This window comes from Henckelia pumila, chromosome 4 (genome assembly GCF_033568475.1).
Source record: "Henckelia pumila isolate YLH828 chromosome 4, ASM3356847v2, whole genome shotgun sequence".
NCBI classification, from domain to species: domain Eukaryota; kingdom Viridiplantae; phylum Streptophyta; class Magnoliopsida; order Lamiales; family Gesneriaceae; genus Henckelia; species Henckelia pumila.
In genome coordinates this window covers 186,604,615-186,615,592 of record NC_133123.1, presented here as the reverse complement: position 1 = coordinate 186,615,592, position 10,978 = coordinate 186,604,615, and positions in this window count along the sequence as shown.

Here is a 10,978-nt window from a genome sequence, read left to right as displayed (position 1 = left end):
TAAAGAAAAAGGCATCAAATTAATACTTGCTCCTAAATCACATAAAGCTCGATTTACATTAGAACCACCAATAAAACAAGGGCTAGTAAAACTCCCTGGATCCTTAAGCTTTTGTGGCAACTTTTTCTGTAGGATTGCACTGCACTCTTCTGTCAGATTCACCACTTCATTGTCTTGCAATCTCCTCTTCTTAGACATTACATCTTTGATGAACCTGGAATAGTTGGGCATTTGTTCCAACGCATCTGCAAATAGAATATTGATATGTATCTTCTTGAAGATGTCTAGGAACTTGGAAAACTGCTCATCAAGTGCCTTGTTCTTGAATCGCTGAGGATACGAAAGTTGTGGCTTATACATCGGTTTTGCTTCAGTTTCTTTCTTGGGTTCTTCAACCACGATTTCTTCAACCACTGGTGCTTCAACTTCCTTGGTTTTTCTCTGTTCGTCAGCCTCTAACTTCTTACCACTTCTTAACTCCACCACTTTGTACTGCTCTTTTGGGTTCACTTCAGTATTGCTGGGAAACTGTCCTCGATTTTGATCCTTCAACACAAGTGCAAGCTGCCCAATATGTGTTTCCATAGATTTCATCATAGCCCCCAAACTGCACATATGTGTCTCCATGCTGTCCATTCGAGTTTCAATCCTCGACATCCGCTTGTTAGATTCTGTAACAAATGTAGACACAACATCCTCCAAAGACGCTTTACCTTCACCTTGATTTGTATTGAATCCCGGAGGGGGTTTCAACACATTTTTGTTGTTGGCATAGGAAAAGTTTTCATGGTTACGTAAGCCAGGATGATAAGTATTGGGTGGAGGGTTACCTCGATAATTTCCATAGCCTCTGGGATTGATATATTGATCTTCCTCAGGTGGGTGAGATTCTTCTATGGCAACCGACACACCTGCAGGTTTCCGTTAGTGTTTCCCATCCCTTGTATAGTTGTTGCCCCTATTGTTGCAATAGCCACAAGGTCTTCTCTACTAAGGTTGACTCTTGGATGTGGATTCGCATTATCCCCTTGGTTGTTGTTGTTGTTGCGAGTGTTTCTAGGGGTGCTCCAGCCATTTTCTACAGTTAAGGAGTTCTAAGAGTTTGTCGAAACATGATATTTAATGAAGGAAAGAAATAGCGGAACAAACGAATCAATAATTGATCAAAAGAATATAATTCATTTTATTGAATCTCATGTGAAAGATGACATGGGCACGTGTACGAGAAAAACTTGGTGTCATTTCCTGAAAGTACAAATAGAAAGGCTTAGGATACATAATAAAATAATAATTAGGAAAATTATTATTTAGTGGACAATTTCTTATGATAGGGTATTTTTCGGAAAATTTTCCAAAAACAAAAAAATTTTAGATTTATACTTGATCAGAAAATATTCAATGAGAGGGTCGTTTCGGGTCAGGATACGTTGATCTTGGGTCGAAATTTGACGTCGTCAAATGTTTCGGTACAGAATCCCATACGGATTTATGAACCTGGCGGCTCTGATACCACTTCAATGTCACGCGCCGAGACCGAGACGTGCCTTCGGCGTTGTTTCAAATTCAAAATTATAAAACAACCAGCCTCGTAGTACAGTATAAACCAAACCAGTCTATTATTATAAATAAACTCCAAGACATAGTCTTTACAACTCGATAAATCCAAAATAACAAAACAACTGCGGAAGCGTCTAAAACTTAATAACAAAATATTAATGCCAAAAAAAATCCAAAAATAAACATAACGAAATTTAGTCTTATTATTCATCTATCACCACCCCCAAAACATATCTTGTTCACGATCCTTTAAGTCGTCATCTTCATCATCTGGAAGGGAAAAAGTAAGCAAGTGGGGGCCGATCGATCATACCAAAATATATACATATATATATTTATTTCAAAAACTCATAGCATAATTCCAAATATAAACATTTCATATCATGTCTCAACAAAACATAACATGAACATCATCATAACATACTTGACATGACATATCATAAATTGGCCAGACAGTGTGAGGTCATAGAATGGTTATTATTACCCACCGCATCAGAGTCATAACATAACATGGTTCGAAATTTCCTTTCCACTCATAATTTGAGTCCTAACAGTGTCAAAACATATTTTCATCAAAACATCTTAATGAACAATATTAAATAACAAAATTTCAACGATTAACATGAACGATCGAATTTGTAAAACATGCATATAATTTTAAAACATAAGCCCACTTACCGTGCTATACTTGCAAGATCAAATAGTACAATTTCGTGGAGCTTTGACCGAAAACACTAAAAGTAAACACTTGAAATTTCCACTTTGCTTCTTCAAGAATTTGGCAGACTACCGAATTTTTGAGCAATAATTGTAGTAACCCAGATACCATTTTAAGATAATAATATGTTAAACATGATTAAGGGTTGGTATTTAACCAATTTCGGAGTGTTATTGGACTTCAGAAGTAAAATTTGGGCTTTTTAATTTTGGGCCGGATAGTAAGCTCCGATCCCGGATAGTAAGCTCCGATCGGAACGGAAGCTCCGATCCTGGAACGGAAGTTCCGATCCCCAGCTGCCAGAAATGATCGATGACTCAGTCGCGAGTTTTGACAAGTGTCGATCATAGAGCAGATCGAAAGCTCCGATCGTAGATCGGAAGTTCCGATCCTGGTGTGGCAGACATGCACGCAATGAGCTGGATCGGAAGCTCCGATTCTGAAATTGGAAGTTCCGATCCTGGCCGAGAAATTTGGCTATAAATAGGGCCGTTCATAGTTCATTTTCAATTACGAATTCCCGAGTTTTCTTCTTCAGTTATATAGTGTGAGATATACACTTGAGGGCCCTATCGGTTATAATAAAGGTTCTGGAATAACCAAGGGGTGGTTATAGTCATCCGGGACTAGCGACTCCAAAGGGCTAACTACGGACGAAGGTATGGTTCGGGAATCTATTTAAGTTTTGGGAGTACTTATTAGCTTAGTTAAGGCTTATAGAATTTATGTAGTGATACGGTGAACTTTTGAATATAGGCTTGGAACCTAGGATCCTATTATACTTGAACTAGCCTAGAGGTACGTACACATTGACTGAGATTGCCAGCGAGTATACATGTTTATATGTTGCATTTATTTGGCATTATTATATGGCATGATGTATGATTTACCGTTTTCTATACTCATATGTCATGTGCATATACACATTGAGCCTATTCCTTATTATACCTGATTATAGAGCCGCTCAGCTCTATACTCGATAGTCTGTCACTGAGAGTACCGTGACGGCGGGGCATTTATGTCTGTCTACTCTGGTGTACTAGACGAGTGTGGTTGCACCCAGAGGTTGATCCGAGCGGTGGCAGCACTCATATGGCGCCGGTTCTGAGCATGACTTTTCAGATGATCTTTTACCAATCATCATGTTGCATGCATTATATACATATGCTTACTCATGTTTATGTACTGGGCGTAGCGCTCACGTCCTAGTTGTTATCTTGGACACCCTATTCCATGGGGCAGGTCGCAGGATGGACGGAGCTGGTAGTTCAAGGCAGGACTAGGGAGCAGGAGCCTTGAGGACTTTATTATACAGCAGGATTCGATATAGCTGTATAATGGTTACTGTTTAAGATTTTGATTTGGTTGTATCACTACAGATTTAAGTCTGGATTATGTTACTAAATTATGGTTTTGTTTTCGCATGTCTTACTCTGTTAAGTTATTTTGCTGTATTAAGTTTAATGCATGCTATTAGTTGCCAGTTAGTAGGTGATACCATGCAGGGTCACTATATTTTTGGTATCAGAGCATGCTTAGATTTTGGGATTAGTACTTGGGATTTAGAATTAGTTAGAATAATTCTTGCGCATTTGGGATTTTAATGTGCAATTATTTTCAGGATATGGCTGACGAGAGTCACGGTAGTGTTGGCCAGGGAGGTGGTCATCATCATCGTCGCCATCATCATCAGGATGATCAGCATCGTCCTCATGAGGGTCGACGTCGCTATACTATTAATAAGTTCATGCAGGCAGGACCGAAACCCTTAGTGGGAGGCGAGAATCCTGAACAAGCTAGAAGCTGGATGTCTAAACTTGAGAGCACGTTCCGAGCTTTTGAGTGTACTGAGGAGCAGAAACTGGAAGTTCTAGAATTCGTTCTAGAGGATAGAGCACGTTTTTGGTGGGATGCCAAGGTTGCTCAGGCACGTACTGAGAGAGGACAGGTGACTTGGGGGGATTTCTGTCGGGAGTTTCAGAAATTATATTTTCCTCCGGCTGTTCGCCAAGCACGATCTATGGAGTTGCTTACTTTGAGGCAAGGATCAATGACTATTGATCAGTATCAACAGCGATTTCTTGATCTGCTACCTTTCAGTCCTCATATTAATGCGAGTGATGCGTCGAAGTATGATATCTTTCTGCAAGGCCTGAACCAAGATATCTACGCACAGGTTGTCGTCTGTGACGACCCGGTGTCTTATGAGACTTTGGTGAACCGTTGCCGTCTTGTGGAGACCAGCAACAGGCGTGGACAGTTGATGATGCCAGCACAGCCTAGTGGATTTGTTGAGCCTCGAGCTCAATCTGTTGTGTCATCTGTACCTACGTCTTCTTCTACTCCTACTACTTGGTCTGGTTCTCGTGGTTCACGAGGTACTTTCCGCTTTGGGAAGAAGAAGAAGAAGGAGGAGTTTTGTAGCCACTGTGGTGGGAAGCATCCTGCAGCTTCATGTCGGAGAGCTACTGGGGCTTGTTATATTTGTGGTCAGCAGGGACATCTGCGGAGAGATTGTCCTCAGCGCATGGGTTCTGCTAGTGGATCGGGATCACAGGTTGGATCTCAGGCTTCTACTTTTCCACGTCAGCAGCCAGCACCACAGAGTTCTTCTGGTTATCATCCCCAGACTCAAGGGCAGGTGTTTGCTCTGTCTCAGGAGCAGGCTACTGAGGGAAGAGATCGCATGTTGGCAGGTAACTTCTTGTTATGTGGTATTCCTGCACTTGTATTAATTGATACTGGAGCATCGCATTCCTTTATTTCTAGTCGCTTCGTTAAGAGACATAGATTACCTTACGTATCATTAGATATGGATTTAGTTTTATCTACTCCATTAGAGCAGGAGGTAGTAACTAAGCGTCTAGTGATGGGTTGCCTTCTGGAATTTGAGGGTAATGTGTTATCGGCTAATTTGATGATATTAGCGATGACGGATTTTGATTGTATTTTGGGAATAGATATGCTGACTTTGTATCACGCTACTGTGGATTGTTATCAGCGTCTGGTACAGTTTCATCCTGTTGAGGGTGATAGCTGGTACTTTTATGGTGAGGGTGCGCGACCTCCGATGCCACTTGTTTCGGCTCTGAAGGCATGTCATGTCTTGGAGTCAGGTGGGGAGGGCTACCTCATCTATGCGGTTGATATGTCTGCGAGTAGTCCGGGTATTGATCAGCTACCGATTGTCAGCGAGTTTCCTGACGTATTCCCTGATGAGATTCCTGGTTTTCCTCCGGTGCAAGAGGTTGAATTTGGTATTGATCTAGTACCAGGAACTACGCCTATATCCGAGCACCTTATCGTCTGGCACCTTCAGAGATGAGGGAATTGAAATAGCAGTTACAGGATCTGCTTGATAAGGGATATATTCGTCCGAGTGTTTCTCCGTGGGGAGCACCTGTTTTGTTTGTCAAGAAAAAGGATGGATCGATGCGATTATGTATTGATTACAGGCAGTTGAATCGTGTCACCATCAAGAATAAGTATCCTTTGCCGCGGATTGATGATCTGTTTGATCAACTACAGGGTACTTCTGTTTATTCGAAGATAGATCTGAGATCTGGATACCATCAGATGCGGGTACGAGACTCAGATATATCTACGACTGCTTTCAGGACCAGATACGGGCATTATGAGTTTCTGGTGATGCCATTTGGTTTGACGAATGCACCGGCAGTCTTTATGAATCTGATGAATCAGGTATTTTGAGATTATCTGGATAGATTTGTCATCGTCTTCATAGATGATATTCTTGTTTATTCTCATGACAAGGATGAGCATGCACAACATTTGAGGATTGTTCTACAGACGTTACGAGATAAGCAGTTATATGCGAAATTGAGCAAGTGTGAATTCTGGCTTGATCGGGTAGTATTTCTCGGTCATGTGATTTCTAATGAAGGGATATCTGTTGATCCTAGTAAGATAGAGGCAGTGCTGAACTGGTCTCGACCAACGACAGTTGCTGAGATTCGTAGTTTCTTGGGTCTAGCTGGATATTACCGTCGGTTCATCGAGAATTTTGCACAGTTGGCAAGGCCTTTGACTCAGCTTACACGGAAAGATGTTGCCTTCATTTGGTCTTCGGATTGTGAGGAGTCATTTCACGAGCTGCGTAGACGTCTTACTACTGCACCTGTGTTAGCTCTACCTTCTGGATCAGGAGGTTATGTTGTCTATACTGATGTCTCTGGTCAGGGGTTAGGATGTGTTTTGACACAGCATGGACATGTTATTGCCTATGCTTCTCGACAGTTGAAGTCACATGAGAGTAATTATCCAGTGCATGATCTCGAGTTAGCCGCCATTGTATTTGCGCTCAAGATTTGGAGACATTATCTTTATGGCGAGAAATTTGAGATATTTACGGATCACAAGAGTTTGAAGTATTTATTCACTCAGGCAGAGTTGAATATGCGACAGAGACGCTGGATGGATCTCCTGAAGGATTATGATTGTGAAATCAAATATCATCCAGGTTCTGCTAATCTTACTGCTGATGCCTTGAGTCGGCAGGTGAGACTGTCTGCACTTCAGACTAATGAAATATCTCATATGATTCAAGAGTGCTGTTCATTGAGTTTTATGCTCAAGCACAAGAAAGGGAGGAATGGGATTTGTTTGTATACTATTCTATCTGAGCCAGCATTGTATTCTCGGATCAGAGATGCTCAGATATCTGATGTTAAGACTCAGCGATTGGCACGTCTAGCCAATGGAGTTAATACATCTGGATTCCATTTTCAGGCAGATGGTTTATTGTGCCTATCCAATAGAGTGGTTGTACCTAATGTTGCGGAGCTCAGGAATGATATTCTATCTCAAGCTCACAAGAGTCGATTATCAGTTCATCCTGGAAGTATGAAAATGTATAAGGACTTGCGAACTAGATTTTGGTGGAAGGGGATGAAGCGAAGTGTGTATCAATTTGTTTCGAGATGTTTGGTTTGTCAACAGGTCAAGGCTGAACATCGACGACCAGATGGATTACTGCAGAATCTTGAGATTCACGAATGGAAGTGGGAGCACGTGACTATGGATTTTGTTACCCACTTGCCTATGACTTCACGTCAGTGTGATGCTATCTGGGTTGTCGTTGACCGTTTGACAAAATCAGCACATTTCATTCCTTATAACCGGGAGTATTCTTATGATCGCATGGCACGCTTATATATCCAGGAGATTGTGCGATTACATGGGATTCCAGTGAGTATTGTCAGTGATAGAGATCCGCGATTTACTTCACGTTTTTGGGGTAGTTTTCAGCAAGCGTTGGGTACCACTCTGAGTTTGAGCACTGCGTATCATCCGGAGACTGATGGGCAGTCAGAGCGCACTATTCGTACGCTGGAGGATATGCTACGTTCTTCTGTCATGGACTTTGGTTTATCTTGGCAGGATCAGTTACCTTTGATTGAATTTGCCTACAATAACAGTTATCATCGTAGTATTGATATGGCACCTTTTGAGGCATTGTATGGTCGACGGTGTCGTACTCCATTATTCTGAGATGAAGTCGGGGAACGGCAAGTCGAGGGTCCTGAATTGGTGCAGCAGATTGTAGACAAGGTAGATTTGATCAAGCATAGGATCAAAGTTGCTCAAGATAGACAAGCCAGTTATGCGAATATTCGCCGCAGGCCATTTCAGTTTGAGCCTGGTGAATATGTTTTTCTGCGAGTATCACCTTTCAGGAAGGTGATGAGATTCGGTGTGAAAGGCAAGTTGTCTCCTCGTTACATTGGGCCTTTCCAGATACTGGAGAAGATCGGAGATGTTGCTTATCGTTTGGCTTTACCGCCATCTCTTTCCAGTATACACAATGTTTTTCATGTGTCGTTGCTTCGACAGTACATAGCTGATGAATCTCATGTGATTCAGTCTACTGATATTCAGCTAGAGCCAGATCTGTCTTTTGTTGAACGACCAATCTGTATCCTAGACAGGAAGGAGAAAGTTCTTCGGAACAAGACTATACCACTTGTGATGGTACAGTGGCAGCGCCGAGGCATTGAAGAAGAAACTTGGGAAACTGAGAGTCGTATGCGAGCAGAATATCCTGAGTTGTTTGCTTTGTATTTTTCATTACCATGTAAGATGTAATTACCGTTGTTGTAATAAGACATGGTTTGATGTTTCATATTGTTATCTTTACTGTCTTTAGATGTTATTTCGCGGACGAAATATCTAAAGGTGGGGAGAATGTAGTAACCCAGATACCATTTTAAGATAATAATATGTTAAACATGATTAAGGGTTGGTATTTAACCAATTTTGGAGTGTTATTGGACTTCAGAAGTAAAATTTGGGCTTTTTAATTTTGGGCTGGATAGTAAGCTCCGATCCCGGATAGTAAGCTCCGATCGGAACGGAAGCTCCGATCCTGGAACAGAAGTTCCGATCCCCAGCTGCCAGAAATGATCGATGACTCAATCGCGAGTTTTGACAAGTGTCGATCATAGAGCAGATCGGAAGCTCCGATCGTAGATCGGAAGTTCCGATCCTGGCGTGGCAGACATGCACGCAATGAGCTGGATCGGAAGCTCCGATTCTGAAATCGGAAGTTCCGATCCTGGCCGAGAAATTTGGCTATAAATAGGGCCGTTCAGAGTTCATTTTCAATTACGAATTCCCGAGTTTTATTCTTCAGTTATATAGTGTGAGATATACACTTGAGGGCCCTATCGGTTATAATAGAGGTTCTGAAATAACCAAGGGGTGGTTATAGTCATCCGGGACTAGCGACTCCAAAGGGCTAACTACGGATGAAGGTATGGTTCGGGAATCTATTTAAGTTTTGGGAGTACTTATTAGCTTAGTTAAGGCTTATAGAATTTATGTAGTGATACGGTGAACTTTTGAATATAGGTTGGAACCTAGGATCCTATTATACTTGATCTAGCCTAGAGGTACGTACACATTGACTGAGATTGCCAGCGAGTATACGTGTTTATATGTTGCATTTATTTGGCATTATTATATGGCATGATGTATGATTTACCGTTTTCTATACTCATATGTCATGTGCATATACACGTTGAGCCTATTCCTTGTTATACCTGATTATAGAGCCGCTCAACTCTATACTCGATAGTCTGTCACTGAGAGTACCGCGACGGCGGGGGCATTTATGTCTGTCTACTCTGGTGTACTAGACGAGTGTGGTTGCACCCAGAGGTTGATCCGAGCGGTGGCAGCACTCATATGGCGCCGGTTCTGAGCATGACTTTTCAGATGATCTTTTACCAGTCATCATGTTGCATGCATTATATACATATGCTTACTCATGTTTATGTACTGGGCGTAGCGCTCACGTCCTAGTTGTTATCTTGGACACCCTATTCCATGGGGCAGGTCGCAGGATGGACGGAGCTGGTAGTTCAAGGCAGGACTAGGGAGCAGGAGCCTTGAGGACTTTATTATACAGCAGGATTCGATATAGCTGTATAATGGTTACTGTTTAAGATTTCGATTTGGTTGTATCACTGCAGATTTAAGTCTGGATTATGTTACTAAACTATGATTTTGTTTTCGCATGTCTTACTCTGTTAAGTTATTTTGCTGTATTAAGTTTAATGCATGCTATTAGTTGCCAGTTAGTAGGTGATACCATGCAGAGTCACTACAATAATCTTATCACTTGACAAAACCCACGTGTAAGTGAAGGAAAAATTTGACTCACACTTTGGATCAAATTCGCACTTGTCTTCTGGAAACTTTTGAGAATTAATCCTATCAATTTCTAGAACAACACACACGTGTAAGTGAAGGAAAAAGAATTGTCCCAAAACTTTGCATAAAAAAGCCATTAGTTTCTCGAAGCGTTTGAGAAATTGATTGACTCACCTTGAACCGAGATTGTCTAATTTTGATCTGACGTAGTTGAGCAATTTCCTTTCCCTAAATCCTTAGCCGTAACTGACTCTCGATGACCCAACCGAGTACCAAGCCTTCGACCGAGCACGCCGAGCACACCTTGAGATTTCAGCCACCTTGGTTCGAAGATGTAGCATATACGATATTCAAAGTTTGAGCAGCCCGGGGTTTGAAACTTGACCAGCTGGGTTCGAAATTTCTCAGTGCCAAGGCTCGAAAATTTCTAGCAGTCACGACGTTCAAACCTCGAGCAGCCTCGAGTTCAAAATTAAAGAGATTATGAGAGGCTTTCGGGAGTTGTATTTCTGATGGTTTTGAGCGAGAGAAATAGAGCTGAAACGGTCCTCATCTCGATGACGATGGCGGCATTCCTGACGAGGCTCCCGGTCGGCATCACCCCAACGCCCACCAATACTGCCATGAGAACTCTGGTCGTCACGATCTGCCATCTACAAAATTAACCTAACGGTTATCTTATGTAGAATCTAAATCCCAAGAATACTTTGCATGCTCTGATACCATAAATGTAGTGACCCTTACCCGGATCACCAACTAAACAGAACTTAGGCATGCAATTAACTTATTTAAATGGATATCAGAATAAAACTACGGAAACCATAAACATTATACAATCCCAAGGTAAGGAATCTGTAAATACCCAAAAATAATACAACCCAATCGAATAGTTGTATCAATCCAATAACAACAGAATAAAACCTAGGCGAAACTCCAGCTGGCCAACCACTGCCTAGACCCTCTTGGATCCACCCGCCTCGTCCAATCGCAAACCTGCACCATGGAATAGGGTGTCCAGAAACACAGAGT